This window comes from Osmia lignaria, chromosome 14 (assembly GCF_051020975.1).
Source record: "Osmia lignaria lignaria isolate PbOS001 chromosome 14, iyOsmLign1, whole genome shotgun sequence".
Lineage (NCBI taxonomy): Eukaryota > Metazoa > Arthropoda > Insecta > Hymenoptera > Megachilidae > Osmia > Osmia lignaria.
Window position 1 is genome coordinate 6,983,997 of NC_135045.1, and position 15,137 is coordinate 6,999,133.

The window sequence follows — 15,137 nt, forward strand, 5'->3', positions numbered from 1 at the left end:
CTTCACGGTTTATAAATTCATGAATTTATTTCATTAGTATTTTTGAAATTGTAAACTAATTCTTTATGTGAATCATCTGGAAAGAAGGAATATTAAAAAATTTTCAATTTTATTTCTAAATATGAGCATTGCTATTTCTATTTCAATTCAAATCGTTCAAAGATGCCAATTACCCGAGCAATGAGGATCCAAGATAATTATCAGTCTAGCACGAAATAATTTCCACAAGTAGGTGGCTTATAACGGTCCATCAGAGGAATTGATAGCAAACTTGCGATCGTCCAATTTGCTTGAAACCCCCGTTTGCTCGGTGTTCTAATCATGTTCGACCTCGCGGGAGTCTATGAAGTAATTAAATGAGAAGTAACGAGAGCACGATCGGATAAGCAACCCTTGCCTGTCTCGTGCCTTCTAAGGGATCTCAGAATGGCGAAGTAAATGAAAATCGTTATCGAAACAAAACTTTGGTAAGGGTAGAACAGAAGCAACGAGAACACCCATAGCAATTAAACGCCTCTAGTATGCCATCGTTTCAACTAACTCGAATACTTTGGCCAACATTCTCCACAGACAAAGTTATGTTTTCGTATAACCGATTGATACTGATCGTGAGGGAAAAAGAAATATTAAGTAAATGCGAAATTATTTGGGAAGGTTTGTCAAATTTTCATGTATAACTTCAACCCTTCAGGTGTTTCAATGAATAATTTTGTTTAACAAAGTTAAGGAAAATAAATGAAACACTAATAAAAGCTCTTGTTCTATTAATATACTTTTACCAAATAATCAACAGCAACCATGAGTGAACTTATCGGTGGAGAAACGCTTGCAGTTTTAGCGAAACGAGAACTCTGGTAGATTATTGTTGACTCATTCAAGAATGCGAGGAAAACACTTGTAGAATGTTCGCAGAGCACTCGTACAAGATTTGTAGAATCCTTGACTTGTTTGTGCGAGTATACTCGCCGGAAATTCGCGGAACGCTAGTAAAATACTAAACTCGTTGCGAAACGCGGTACTGAATCGAGCAATAGATTTCGAAGAAAGATAAACAAAGAAGGAAATCATTTTTACAGAAAAATTCTATTTCACAAAATCCCTTCGAACGCTATCTGTCAACGTTCCGGTGCTATATCAGCGGAGAAAGCTTTTAAAGCTGCGGTGCTCAGCTTTAAAGCGCTGCTTTAAACCTTCATCCGTCAAATCCTCATTTCATTCAATTCATTCATTACTAAAGTAAAAGCCGCAAACACTATTCCAGCTGAGCAGTAAATGGTTAATCCCTGCTCCTTTTTTCTACCTTAAGCTAATTTTAGCTGAAGAATATTTTACACTAACGAGAAGAAAGTTTGTGAATAAAGGAACTAATTAGAAGAATAAAAGATAATGAATATGATGCTGTAGGTGAAAGTGTCCAGCTATAAATACATCAAAGGAATATAATAAGAGTCAGAAAACGTGTGATATCGAAAAAGTAGACTTTAAGTGACCCACATTCATTAAAAAAAAAAAAAAAAACATAGTTGAGAAAGTAATTACCAGGATAGTGTATCAACGCTATAATTAGTTTGAAAAATGAAGTCACGCAATCAAGCGTCAGCAAAGAGGGTCAAAATAAAATGGAATATTAAAGAAAGAGAAGAACAAAAAGCAGAAGGTAACAGCGAAAAGCTCGTCGAAGGGAGCGTAAGGATAATTAGAGTGGCCTCAGAGGGCCGCACCGGAAGCCTTATATTCCAAGCAATACTCGTTAAAACAACCGTTACGTACTGATAGCGGCTCATTAACGAAAGTTTCGGTTCTACGATTCAATTACCGCGCCGGTTTTAATTGCGCCTGTCTATCCGGTTGAAGTTGCTCGACCGTTCGGAATTTTCGGGGAAACCAGATAGAAGAGACTTTATAATTATTTTGCCCAAAAATCTTCCTCTGCGTGGAAACGTCAGAGTCGCGGAATAATTGGGAAAATAGAAGCCCTTCGTGAGTCGTGAAAATTCTAGCTCTTTGTTTCGAGCCACGGATCTAATTTGCTCTTGTACACATTTTTGTGCTCGAATTTCCTTCGAACACTCTGTTTTTACAGAAACTAAAAATAAAATAAAATAAAAATAACACTTTCAACGTAAACGTTGAAGTGATCTAGTGTTACACGAACTATTATTTTGAGTCTATTCATAGTAATATTAAAATTTAGCGTTTTAGTTATGTTAAACTATTCAGCAAATAATTTTCAAACGTAAAGAAAAGAAAAGCTAAAGAAAGCAATGAAAAAAAAAGATAGAACGATCGAACTGAAGACGACTTATCACTGAACTAAAGTAGAATCAACGAGTCCTTGCTTTGCAAAGCTTCCCTTGGCGTGGAAAGCGTTCGGGACTTAAGGGTGGAGGATCTGCCGTATAATTAGATGAGTTAATTAAGCAATTTGCTTAAGTAGAGCCAGCTTAACGAGGAAAAACATGTGACGCTTCGACCCTTTGTTTCGCAGGCTTCACTTTTTGCCCTACCTTTGGCCAACAAAATGCTCCGCTGTTTCTGCTGACTTGCGTCTACTTCCAATTTTCCTTTTTCACGACCCTTTTCCTGCGCTTTGTCTTCCCAACCCTTATTTCAAACAGTTCTTTACCGGTCGAAGGCTCCTTTGAGCGATAGGCTCAATAACAAGGGCAATTTACCACACGAAAAATCAACGGGACAAGAACGTGCAGCTTTTTCTTTTTGATTCTCTTGTATGGTGAAAATGGACGAAAAATAGGTTTTCGAAGAGAAGAAATTAGCAAAAATAAATAGAATATTTTTAAAGACTTGATTTACCGTGTGATAACTTTCTATAATTTATCCAAATATAACGTTTCCATTTCTAACAACAAATCAATAACAGCAGCATTCACGAATTACAAATTTAGCAAAGGAAACAGAATTAAAATTCTAAAACCTACTAATATTAGCACGTTGAATGGTGGTTACCAGTAACCCGGCACCACAAATAAAATAACTAAAGAGAAATTCTAACGTTTTAATCTTTAGTATAAAAAATAACACCTGAAAGCCGAAAAATAACACAAATAGCACAAATCTGGAACGAAAGAAAAATCAATTTCGTACGAATTGATTTACGTTCGTGGTTTGAAACTCGAGTCGATGTTCAAGCATTCCGCGCGAAACAGATGGCACGTAAACAGAAAAACAAATCTCTTTCCACGATTCGCAAACACTAGGTCGACCAGGATTCCGCGTCGCTTTTTCGTCCTCGTTACCCGACAAATAAACTAATGAAAACGTAATTAATGGCACAGTAGTTGCAGTCGGTGGTGCAGCCCGTTCGCGGTCATTTGCATAGATATTATTCTTTTAAACAAACGTGCGAATTTGTGAAATTATTCCTAAACTACAGCTTAGTTGCTCTCATACTGTGAATAATTGACGTTGTGCTTCATATAAACGTCATACTGCTTCATTTCAAGCTTTATCTCTTTTTTTTATACGACAGAGTTTAATTCAGTCAAAAATATTTATATATCAAAAACTAAATGTCTAAATCTATTCAGACTTTTATTTTTGGCTTCAGCTACTATCATGATAGTTTTCTAGAATAATAACCGATATTCTAAGTCCTATAAGATATTTATACATGTAATTAAATTGCTCCTGTGTACTTGTTCTCAGCGAAGGTTGCCAGGGTTTGTACAATGTCCTCCTGTCGGTGGTTAAACTACACGTTTCAAGTTAGGTTGTTTCTGTTGAACACACAACCGGCTCGTGTACATAATGGTTCCCTTAAAAGGATCGAAGACGGACGAACCGGTGGTCATGTAAATTCCTCACCTTATCAGACACGTAAAACGTTAGGCGACGATAAGACAGAGAGATAAAGGAACAGCAAGTGACACTAGCAATTAAAATGTAAGGAAAGAAAGAAAGAGGAGTACACTTGTAGCAAAGTCGTGTACAGGTTTAAGAACTCTTAATGTTACCGTGTCTTTCGCACCCTTTCATCACGAGATCACTTTAAAGCATGAAACTTGAAAGATAGCGAAAGAAAAAATGAAATGTGTTTCTTGAGATAATGTTGTAGTTAGCATGAAGAAAGAATTCTGGTACTATTCAGAATCTTCTCTTTCTATATTTTTTTAATTACTTATGTATAAATGAAATTTGTAACGCTGGTAATTTTCATAACACTTAATATTTTAAGTGTATATAGAGAAAATTATATACAGCAAAAATAATTCTGTTGAAAGAAAGTAAGCGTAGAGTGGTAAGAGGGTGGGTCTCTTACGCGCACAGTAGCGAGCACGATGGCGGCTAATTAGTAAAATCAATACGAAAATCCTGTGTATAAACGGAACGAGTGTGACAACGGTGCCGTTCAACCGGCGTTAAACCTAATAAAAGCGTTCTGCCGTGCCTCGAAATCCGCTCGGGCTAACGATCGTAAAATATTGTCCCGAAGCGAGCATTCTACCAGGACACGCCGTGTAATTTTTGACACGTGAAAATCTACATCCCGTTCCGCGGGTAACCGTACCGTAAGAAATGAAATCCACCGGGATTTCAGGCTACCAACGTTTTTCCTCATTGGATGAATGTATTTCTAGATAAAAAAGAGCGTGTTTAAAATCAGTATTGAAATTCGGATTAGTCCCTTCATGTATTTCAAATGGCAGAATATTGCAAGGTTGTATGATCGTGATGGATTGGGGCATTTCTACTTTTAGAGGCAGAAACATTGTATGAAATACGACGTGAAACTGAAGGACTGTTTCTAATAATAAATAGAGTGAACTTTTCTTTAATAAGAAACGAGCTTTCACGAATAATAAAAATTAAGTTGTATGGAGTTGAACAATCTAAATATCAAATTAATTTATAGCAGATTTTTAAATAAAATATTCTGAATGTTTTAAAGAATAATTTTAAAACCAAGTACCTATTATAAAATTGTAATAGTTCATTAACAAGCTCATTACAACTCGTACGTTTTATAACTACACAAAACACAGGAATTTCAATCGAACGTTCGATTAAGGGTGTAGAAAAAGCTTGCCCGATTGTTTTATTTAACCTGGGCTGTCGATGGTCATTATTTTATCGGAATTACGAGAGATATCTCGAACTAGTCCCATGGGTTTCAGGGTAGAAAGGAGGGTAAAGGGGTCGCAGGTGTACGCTGCGGTGTGCGGTCAGCATTACCCGCCCAAGCCCTGTCAGCACCTCCCCTAATCGCCGTTTTTGTCGCCGCACCGACCATTTCTCTCGCTCCAACCTCTTTCGACCCCTTTCAACCCTCATCGTCAGAGCCTCTCTTTATCCTCATCTGTACCCTCACAGTTTTTCGTATTTGTGTTTATGCTCCAGTCACCAGGAAATTTTCGTTCGTTTCCTTGACCACTGTTTTCCCTACGGCTCCTCTTTTTATCCCCTTCGACCCCTTTATTTTCTACCTCAGAGAATCATTCACACGAAACGAGTGGCGCTTTTAAAATAGCTACTTTTTTTGTTCATTAATTCATGTCATAGTTCCTCCTATCGATAATCTTCATATTAACGATCATACAGTAAATCTTATTAACTTACCCTATTCTTCCTCTAATTCATAGGATGGAAAATCAAAGGAGGAGCAGTAGCAACAGTGCAGAGGATCAACAGCTACAGTCAAGCATTTCTCTTTAATACCGGAAGCTCACCTGAAACAGAAAAGAACACAAAATATTAATGATATTCATAAAGATCAACAACGTTTTTACTGCTGCACAATATTAAACTATAACATTGACGAGCCCTATAAAACACAAAATGTCGTGTTTCCAACCGTGTGTTGATCGCAATGGCTATTATCGCAATGCTGTAACGAATGCATTATTCTTAATTGCACGGTATAAAGTTTTAGGGGATGAAATTCATCCTGACGTCGCGTAAACGCGAATTTGTTACGAGTAAATGTTAATCGAGCGTGGACTCGTTCGCGTTTCACGCTCGTCGCGTTCAGCAAACGATTTCGAATTTATCTGGATTTTCTTTTAGAGAAAGGGGTTATTGCACAATAATACGGACTGTATAACTTTCGATTTCGAAAGCAATAAATGGACTTGTTAAATTAAATGTGAGATACTTAAATCTGAAATATGTATTCGATGCCTCAATCCTATGGATAAATTAAACTATGTAATCAATATATTAAGTGGCAAGTTGCAACCCCCAAATATTCTCTCAAAAAGCACGGAATCAGCAAGTGCACGGAATTCAAAGATCGACCAGGAAAATCGGGTAAATGGAGTGGTGAGGCTGGAAGCAGAAATGGACTGAACCACTCGAACACCGACTTCCGGATTCTCAAGGAAGGGGGACCAGAAAATCGGAAATCGGACGTCTGGCTGGTCCTCGAGAATTAGAGCTCGTTCAAGGAAGGAAGTCTCGGCTAGGACGTGGTCTTGCAATGCAAATCGTCAGGCTTGCACCACAAAATTGCAGACACCCATCACCAATTCCTTCCTCTCGACCCTCTTTGTCGGAGAATTACAAATTCGTGCAGAAATACTGCGACCAATCGAACGTCAATCCTCGATCTGGTTACTTGAAACCTAATTATCGGTCTCCATTAAGGCATGTTCCATTCGTCGACGTTGGAACAGAGGATTGTTCAATTCCGTGCTATTTTCGCACCGTTTTAATAGTTTATTGACAGACAATGAATGATCTTTATTCTATACAACACAGAGTTGGGACATTTTATCTCCATCCGATCAAATAGAAAATTTAGAGTACAATTTCATTTGATTTGATAAAAAAAGAAATGGCGATCCCGATAAAGTTCGCTCTCACGTTGTGGAAATAGAAGCCACGATACGTCGAACGGTTCGTGTGATCAGGACCTTGCGAAGCGAAATTACACGAGCCCATAAATCTCCGGACATAATGCGACGAAATAATAATGACAATGGAAACTTTCGACAATAAGCAGCGCTAGGGACAATCGTATTGAAAGCGGCTAGGGCTCACAATGGCGGCCTGTCTTACGTGGAGGCCGGCGAATAATTATTGGCCCGCGAGTAATGGCCCTTGAAGGTGGTCTTGCATGTTCGCGACGGACAAGATTTTCACTGTGCCCGTTGTTTAGTGTCTTATTTCGTGGTTGAACGCGCCCTGTTTAAGAGCTTGCTATTCACACCCGAAACTTTCGCGGTGTTTCGTAACGAATTGCCCGCAGACCGCGAGACGACAGCCCTTCCGGCGTTATTGAACCGAATAACCAGACCATTTTTATGTATTTGTTTTAAAATATTTTGTGGAAGATCGAGAGAGAATAAAATATATTTCTGAAAATTCGAAACTCGTATTCCTTTTATCAGAACATAAATCATTATTGAAATAAAATACAAAAATAGAGAACCAGTTGGCTATACGAGCATTGAATTGAATAACTGAAGCTATGTTCTGAAATTGTATAGAAAAATACAGAAAGAGAGAAAAAGATAATTAATTTGATTACGAAAATTTTCCACGGGAAAGGATGAAAATCGAGAGAAACCAAGAGGAGGACAATCGAAACTTTCATTCACAATCGACGAGGTAGCCTATATAATTTCACCAGACCGTGAGTTCTAAGGTCGTTAACGTGGAACGCGTGGCCTCGTTTACTTTTAATTACAATTAAATTAAAAACCAGCCGCCGCCTAATCTTTTCTCGGTGGCAGCAACGTGCCGCCAGACACGTTTAATGACACCCTTTTGTTGCGCTCTGGCACAATGAAGATTGTTCGAAGCGACGGCTTGTACTTCGTTAGAGATTGAAAGTAATATTTCGTGAAATAATACCAAGCCAAGCCTGTTAGAAGGCCGTCGACTTCTTCTACGATCCAATTATTATTATCTTTTTTTCATCTTCTTCGTTTTTCCTTCACCATTTTTTTCTCCTCGTTTCGCTTTTCTCTTCTTTTTTTTTACTTCTCTTCGTTCGTTCAACCGTCGCTCACGACGAATGCAATTCAATAGGGGCATTATCTATGCGGGACGACGGAAAAATATCAATTCTCTCGTTTGTCCGTAACACCGGTCCGACTTGAACAATGCGGGCCTTGCAGCGATTCAATGCAGATTCAGACGAATTGCATCCGGCCGACTCGCGGACGATCGAAGCCCCCGTGGATACTTTCCACGAGAATATTTCCTTCGACAGCTTTATTGGACCTCGAGCCTTCGTGGAAACATCGACTAGCAGGCTCAAGTTGCGCGAACCAAATCCTTTTCTTCTCCTCCTCCGAAATGTACCGATTTCACCGACGGCGATCGACTTTACGATGTATTTTTACTGAATTATCATTCTACCAGGCAACTAAATCGTTTCTACCAATATATTATTCAGAACATGAATCGAATACTTCAAACTTTCACGATCTGCTTTGATATACTCTGTTCTCTTTCTAAAAAAAGATATTTTTTAACGAGCAACTCAACGTATCAAAGATAAGACTGAGTATAATTTATTTATCTTCACAGTATTCCATTTCTTCGCAAATCGCGAATCTTCGTGTAACGATCGCAAACTGATTTCGTTAGCGAGCTTAGGATATCGAATTTCCTCCATTTATAGAGTAACCAAATGATCAAGCAACAATCGTGTAACATTACTGCTAATTACGCACGATTTACTCGAATAGCGAAACAGTGGTATCAACGATATTAGATGGCGAACACCACTTAGCGGTGATTATTCCTGGTAATCTCGGCGATTAAAATAAATTTAGTAGGCCGCATTAATTACGCCGTATGAGCTTTGCGGTTATTTCCATTGAAGAGCGCTTACATGGAGCGCGTTGTATTAGGCAAGGCTCATATGCACAAATTCGCCTATAAATTTTGCAAGAAACGAGCATGTTTAGAGCGCACGTTGTAATCGCGTTGAACTATGCCGACACTTAACATGCCCACCCTCTTCTGATGAATTATCGGTCAAAATTGCAATCTCTCAAATCCTTGCTGTTATACAAAATTAGATTTCACTGGTAGACGTTCAAAATTTTACGCGTTTCCCTTTACTCGAAATTTTCGTTTCCCTCTTTCTTCTTACTTTAATGCCACTTCGCCTCGAATATCGCAACTTTCAAAAGTTTCCTGATTCTTTTAGTACCGAGTATAGTGTCAAGAAACTTGAAATGAAAAATACGAACAAGGAGGTTCGAGACCCGAGACGCAGGCAAATATTCCTGCCGTGGAGCATAAAAGTTTAAACTAAAATTCGAGGGGAACACTTTGAGATATAAGTCTTGCCAAATAAAATAATAAAAAATGATGGAACGAACAGGAAATTTTATAATACGATGGTTAGGAAGTAAGTCTCGGTGACATATAATTTCAGCAAGGAAATTTCGTTCAATTTAATGCTAGGAATAAAAAAGGGTAAACGTAGTCGAACCGCTCTTTACCGAAAATCCTGAGCCCCGTTCTCAACGGAGTTTCTATTCTCGCGGGACACACACGCTCGCTTCTCTCACAATTTCTTTCCACGACCTGGTGCGAACTCGCGCCGATATTTATCTGTTGGCATCGAGAGAAAAGAGTGGCGCAATAAATGTCAACCCGTAAAGCGTTGTACCGGATTCCTTTGGCACTGAACTAAGGGCGTCCCTGATTTCAATGTGTCTTGGGACATGCTTTTCAAGAATCACAATAAAACGAGAACTCCTATCATTGTTATTGTTGTCAGAAAGATTTATTGAAACTAAATACACACAGACGTTTAAATTTCATTGATATTTAAAAAAAAGGATCTTTTTGATTAATTCGAATTAAATTACAAGATTCACGATTGCTCAGATTCACTGACAAGAAAAGAAAGAGGTTTTATACAAATTAAAACAAGTTATAAAACACTGATTCCTATTAAAGTCATCGGAATCAACAAGTGGAGGAATCATGATCGGCTTAACTGTCGAACAGCAATTTCCATCTAATTTTCTCCTTTCTTATCGCTGAGCAGCGATATTTTTTTTACAGCGCGTAAACGGTTCGACGACACGCGATCGTAAAATCCCTAGCTCGTTCGAGGCTGCTCGAAATTATTTTTTCCTCACCCTACGACGACGTCGATGCCTGTCGACGACGTTAAACTTTCGCGAGATATGAATTCTGAGCGGATCGGTGTCAAGCTTTCGCGTATCGCCGACGTTTTCCAACTTCACGCCAATATGGCCAGCTGCCGACAGTCATTTTGCGCTTATTTGCACCCCATCGCGATGTTCCGCCCCTCCGCGTGTGTGTTCGCTTTCTGGTGCGAGCCACTTTGGAAAAACGCGTTGCAAGCAGCGCAAAACTGCTCGGAGAAACCGTCCGAAACGGCTGGCTCGCGTTTCATTTAATTTTTAACTGCAAAATCTATCTCGAAAAAATACGACGAATATTCTTCATATCAGAGATAGAAATAAATTAAATTTCCATCTTTTGCAAATTTTTATTTTATTAAAGAAATGCACGATAATTGCATTCAATCCTACCAAAGGCTAATTAACAGCAATATTAATTTCATCGAGAAGCAATAACCCTTTGTATTATATTCCCTCAAGTTTCAAATATTTTCAACAAAACCCGTGTACGTAAACGAAGCAGAAAGATTGAAGGGAAGAGTCCCAGAGGTCCTAGTACTGTATAAAATGAACTTCAAAGGGAGTTTCCAATATTTTCATGGACACAATTTTCAGCAAAACGCGACTCGAAGAGGTAGAAGAACATGCTCGTGGAGAGATAAGGGTACGAAACGGCGAGGGAATAAACGATAGCAACAACGGAACCTTCTACTAAAAGAATATGAACCCGCCAGCTTATAAGACAAGGAACTTGTATACCGAGCGAACAGCCGTTAAGAGGGTAAAAATGACTAACCCAGACGCGTTCTACGGGGAAACGAAGAGGGCACAAAGAACAGACGGCGGAAGAGGCCGGAAGAAAGGAGGTCGGAAGCAGTGGCGCACGCCGGAAAATTGAAAGTGCGAGTCGGAGGGAGTTTTCATTAACAGCACAGGGTGTCGCCGCGCACGTTGTCGTGACTTGCAAACTTTTAAATTACGTTTAGGCGTGAAAATGGCGTTAAAGTCTCTGCATGGATCACACCGAGCCGTGATCCCTTTTTCTTCTTCAACATTTCTTCTTTCTCCCGCACCCTCTTTCCATTGAATTATTATAGATTCGAAAATGAAGCCTATTGTAACCCGGCACCATTCGCCTTCGAAAAGTTTTGGGACAGAATATTTCTTCCCAGAAAGTTTTCAGAAGACAAGAATTGTTCTCGCCAGAGAATGGTCTAGATTGTTTTTTATCAGTTCCGCGAGGATGTCTTCTTGCTAGGATAGAGGGAAAGCCGTCGGGAAATTTCATTATTATCGCGTATTTAATAGCAACCGAGTATGCCCGCTTCCGGTCCAGACGAGCGTCGATAAACTAATTACTTAACGAGAATGTGCCGCGCCTCGACGCACCGTCCGAGAACGACAGAAAAAAAATAATCCACTTTGTCATGCTGTTACGTAATATCACGAGAAATTGGATTACCCCGTTTCTGCGGTTAGCGTGAAAGATGTTCAACGAACGAACGACCCAGAAGACGCAAATTTTTCCTCGGCTTTCCCGGGAACACTTTGCAAACGATATATTAGAGAACACTGGAATACTATGGATGGTTCTCTGGAACTATTATTTCATTTAAATACCATTTACCTGATTATAATACCAATAACACGTGTAAGCTCAGTTCAATCGAAAGCACGTACCAATTAAAAGACAAGTTGAACCGGAAATAAAATTCGATCGCAGGTAGAATTTAATTAGAAGAATAACCCCATTAGTTGACCTGAAGCGATTAAATCGGAGACATCGTTCGATCAAAAGCACCGGTCGATCAGAGTCGCGGCTCAAACAGATATCTAAGCGAGAATCGAATCGATCGTGAGCGTTAGGTTCGTTGGAAAGCTCTTTCAACTAGAAACGCTGTTCGATCGATGCTATTACTCGATCAGAAACAGGAGGTAGGGAAAGGCGTACACGTTTCGATCAAGGAAACAACTCGGTCAAACACTCGGGAGACTCGATTCGACTGGTGAACATGATTTAACCAAGACCACGAGTCGATTATGTGGCAGGAAAAAGCTAACTGGCTCTACTGGTCGGTCGTATCTACTTGCTTGCCGTCGAACAATGCCATGACAGAGTGGAGCCGGTCGATTCTCAACGGGTGAAAAATGACGACGCGTGAACACGGCGTTGTCGACGGTCATCGACTTTCAGGCGAAAGAAAAAGGCTCGGGGACGAGCGTGGAACGACGTCGTAACAATTCGTCACGCACCGCATGATGAGAAAGCACGTGACACACCCTCGAAACAAGCATCGGGACTTTGTCGTTAATCGTTTCACGGTTCACCTGGTAGGTCGCCTTCGGACAACTATCCGAGCAAGTGTATAATGGAAACACGAACAGTTTCATGCTTGTCAACAGAGCGAATACGATTAACCGCTATTAAAGATGGCAATCTCCTAACAGGTGTTCGTGTTCGGTCAACCTTGAAACAAGATCGGGGTAATGAAAGATTTGAAACGTTTATCTTAATTGAGAAATATTACAATTTTTTAGTACAAAATTGTGTCACTCTTTTTCTTCATCCCTATTAGCTCGTGTACACACTTTGTACTCTCTGGTCCGAGCTTAACTTTTCTCTCGGATAAGTCGGAAAGTCCCCTCCTCGCGGGATGAAAATACATAACTCGCTTATGTAGGTACGTGAGTTTCCCCTGAGTGGTCATAAAATTGCATATTCATATTACACAACTGCCGCTTTTAGCGCACTAATGAAATTTCGCGAATAAGACATTTCAAATAAGACAGATAAACCGGATAACAACGTTCCCAAGCTGATTATTTTCCTTTACATTTTCTCTTCTATCAATTAAATTCTATGTTGATCAAAAATCCGGGGTGATTTAATTAATTTTTTAATTTTTATATTACGAAATAATTTATAACAGTTTGAATATCTTCGTTTAAGTAATAATACCGAAGTTCATTAATTATTGATCTGCTTTATTCTGGGCTTCGGCGAATGCTTCGAAAACAGTTCTTTCGCAGACCGATGAATAAAGAGCGAGGCAACGTTGGGTCGCATGAAAATACGATTTCATCCGGCTGTAATCAGTCCCATTGTCCCTTACTACACTTCAATGATCGTTAAAACGTAACAATGCTCATTGAAGCGGCGGAATTAGTAGCTCAGGACCAGGTCGGCTTGTACGAGCCGATGTTTGCTCGATTCGTTGGAAGTTCATCGGCGCGTCACCCGGTGCAATGTGAATTAATATTTTGTAAATTAATACGTTCGAACGCGGATCCTAACGATGTTTGACGCGGTCGAGGCAACTGGACGGAACACGGTTTCACGCGAACCGATTAATTCGCGCGGTTTAATGGCACTTTTAATGGTACTTGCGAACATAATACAGCGCCTCGCGATTCAACCGATTTCATAGATCAGTTATTACCGTTTTCGATTGTCACCGTCAAACTTGGTTACTGTGATCATTTTCCTAAGCACGCAATTCTTCTCTTCAAAATTCATCTTAATTTGTATAAGCAGTAATTAATTTAAGAATCGAAAAAAATTTTTCAAATCAATTACCGATTACAAATACCTTGGTATGCGATTAGTCACGAAGAATTTGAAACGCGGCACGAAGTTGCGATGATGTCGAAAGGGGACGGGATCGAATTCGAAGCGATTGTCTCGTAGGTCGAAGCGATTGCTTATCGAAACGTAACAATGCTCATTGGGACAGCATAATTACAGAGCCGGTCGGCACACGTCAATGTTTACGTGACGTGTGTGTAACGTGTGTCAGACGGTCGATGATGCAACACACAACCCCTTGTTTCGCGAACAATCGAAGAGGATAGGAGCAAAATCACGCACGATCCTGTGCGTGAATATCTATTACACTCCCTTTCATATTGTGCGGTCACACGGCAAGACACAGCCCTATCGTTATTTCCTGCCTGGCCTTTCGAACCTTCTATGCTGTCCACTATGGTTTGCTCGAAGGTAATTGACGCGGAAAATAGGGGTAAGAAAAGGGGATTGTCGGAATATTACCATTGAAATTGAGGAAAATAGATGGGACGGAAGCGATATGCTCGAAATAAGGAAAATATTTTGATAGTTTCATTTACACTCAACTGAACATGCTAACACCCTTTAGATAAGGGGATATTCCCATTTAAAGAGATGATTTTTAGAATACAAAATTAATAGATTAAATAGGTAAATAAGCACAAATGCAAAAATGAAAATAAGCTCGATAATAAAATCATGAAAATATGGTACAAGCAAAGTACACAGTTTAATACCGAATACTTAAGAGGTTAATAGATGCACGAGACTTCTCCTTAGTGTACCTTGATTGTAGTTCCCAATGAAAAATTCATGAAAAATAGCAAGAACACGAAGTTCAGAGTAAAACTTTGTTCACCAAGTTTCAGCATTATTTTCAAGCGTTAATACACTCTAGAAGCAATTAATATCAATAGAACGAATTTTTAGATAATGCAAAATAAATTCTGAGTTCCTTACTGCTCTTGTTACAAACTTAAGATGTTTTTCAAGTGGATGTTTAGAAGAAAATAATTAAAAAGAAACGGGAATTATCTACTCGAGCTTTAGAAATATTCAAATTACTTGATCCTGAAAATTCCTCGTTTATTCCTCGCAACAGACAACGATGAAAGAAGCAGCTTCCTTTACGTGGCGTCGCGTCGATGGTGAATAAGCAACACGAAACTTCAGGGTATCATTGAGATTTGACGCAAACACTTGCAGCTTTACAGCCACTCAACGGAGTAAACAGTACGACGGAAGTAACTTATTCATGCAAATTTATCACGATGCTCTTCTTTTCCCCTTCGAAGAAGCTGATCGAAGAAGCGTTCTTCTTGCTTGCATAACCGGCTGATTCGCAACACGACCTCGCATTTGCGCGTGATCTGTTCTCAGATTCGTTTCACGAATCGTGCATGTTCTTCTTTGTATCTTTAAACCGTGAAACTAACAACTCAACAGTGCATGAAACATTTATGTTTACTATTGCGAAATCTTGAAAGACATCT

General features: G+C 39.4%; 1 protein-coding gene across 6 annotated transcripts in view; it reads right to left on the minus strand.

The window, feature by feature from the left end:
• Window positions 1-15,137, minus strand: part of Fas3 (fasciclin 3) — a 266,165-nt gene that overhangs the window by 101,564 nt on the left and 149,464 nt on the right. Inside the window, exon 1 of one of the 6 annotated variants that reach the window (XM_076692049.1) lies at window positions 5,578-5,687. The exons of the other annotated variants lie outside the window; for them this stretch is intronic. The gene's annotated coding sequence lies outside the window, so the exon portion shown is untranslated. Of the gene's footprint in view, window positions 1-5,577; window positions 5,688-15,137 lie in introns of those variants that run through there. 6 annotated transcript variants of the gene reach the window in all.